General features: G+C 61.1%; 1 non-coding gene across 1 annotated transcript; it reads left to right on the forward strand.

Annotated features, from left to right (window-relative positions):
• The first annotated feature begins 846 nt into the window (after window positions 1-846).
• TRNAI-AAU lies at window positions 847-920 on the forward strand. The gene has a single exon. It is a non-coding gene; the product is annotated as a tRNA-Ile (tRNA).
• The last annotated feature ends 860 nt before the right edge of the window (window positions 921-1,780 follow it).

A 1,780-nucleotide genomic window follows, 5' to 3' on the forward strand; every position in this document is an offset into this window, starting at 1 on the left:
CCAGCATACAGCAAAACGACCCTGCCTCCGCCAGGATAGACAGCCACCGACTCCCTCTTCCAGACCAACGCAGCCCTTCCCCGCTTTGGCTGTCTCCAAGCTGTCTGCGTGCTCTGCTCTGCTTCACGGCTGCCATGCTGCCTGAGATCAGGAGGCTGCGAGGTCTCACGGTCTCAGCTGAGCTGGTATCGCATGCCACCCCGCCCATCTCCTCATTCCCTTCATGGACCCCTGGGATGTGAGTAATTCTGTATTTGAGTGGCTCTCCCTCCTGGCCAATGAGCTTGGCGTAGACTAGCAGGGAGGGAGGAGGAAAGGGATTGTGCTCCAGTGAGAGCTCAGAAAGAAAGGTGCAGGTCCCCCACTAGAGCCCAGCACAGCAGAGCAAAGCAGAGCAGAGCAGGCTGGAGAATGTGTGTCTGGGTCTGACTACTTCTCCCCTGCTCTTCCATTTGAGCTAACTTCCCCCAGCTGTCTCCAGCCTCCCAGTCAGCGCAAGGGGGAGAAGGGCCGGGGAGGAAGAGCTTTGTGCTCCGCAAGGGCTGGCTTTTTGGGAGGCCAAGCGGGGAGAGGGATGGAGGCCACTGGAGGAGCTGAGCCGGCTGACTGTCCATGGCTTCTAAAAGAAGGGCAAGAGAAGGTCCCATGGCTGCCTTGCCGCTGGAGAATGCGGGCATTGATCCCGCTGCCTCTCGCATGCGAAGTGAGCGCTCTACCACTTGAGCTAATTCCCCTACCTTGACAAGTGCTGTCTTGATCCATCCATTCGATAACGGAGGCCACATCGTTCCCCGCGCCAGCCGGTGACTCCTTCCAAAAGGGTCAGGCAAGGGAAGGTTTCCTGTAGGCTGGCTAGCTCAGCTGGTTAGAGCGTGGTGCTAATAACGCCAAGGTCATGGGTTCAAGCCCCATGCTGGCCACTCGGGGTGCAGGAGGGAGAGGGTGACTTCTGCTCTTTTGGCTGACTGCTAGGGGTGGCAGAGGCCAAAACCAGGTGGGCCGGGAGCGGGCAAGAGCCCTGCTGGGCACCAGGCAGGACGAGGCTCCGGACACCTCCTTGGTCTCCCCTCCCTGGGCTCCTCGCTCCACCTGCTGCCTGAAAGGAACTTGGTCCTGGGGAGGAGACGGGTGAGCCCGGCCAGCTGCCTTCCAGGCTCATAGGAGGCCAGGCTTGAGCTGCCCGCCCAGCGAAGCCAAAATCGCAGGTCTGCCGGCTCGCCCCCATTGTCCACAGAGGGGTGACCTGATGGCCTGAATTCTTGCCGGCCGCCAGCTCCACCCAAATGGACCCGACGCCGGATCACGCTCCCCAGCCCAAGCCACAGAGGAAGGCTTAATACTCGGCACCCCAACCTAGGGGAGAGGCTTCACACTCCGCCGGCGCAGGGTGACCTTTGGGACTTCCCTGGACACCATCCTCCCACCGCCCACAGCCAGACCCCCACAGCCCACACTCGAGCCCACCCCTCCGACAGGAAGGAGCAGGAGGACCACTCCGCCCAGGGGCACCACCACTCAAAGTCAGCTTCACTTGCTTCCTCTTCTACCCCTTTCCTCCCAAGTTATGCGCCCCTCACGGGAGCCGGCCCTGGGAAAACGCAGGCACCGCACTCTGACTGGCGCAAGCCAAATGCCCACACCGAGAGTTTAGCACGGGCTCTTGAGGCACTGGAGGAACCCCATGCAGACGCACTGACGGAGCTAAGCTTTACGGCCAAGGGCCCTACCTGTGCAGAAAGCCAACTTGCTTGTGAAAAAGACGCCTCTTTCGGCTCCCCTT

Source organism: Mauremys reevesii, linkage group 12 (genome assembly GCF_016161935.1).
Source record: "Mauremys reevesii isolate NIE-2019 linkage group 12, ASM1616193v1, whole genome shotgun sequence".
Lineage (NCBI taxonomy): Eukaryota > Metazoa > Chordata > Testudines > Geoemydidae > Mauremys > Mauremys reevesii.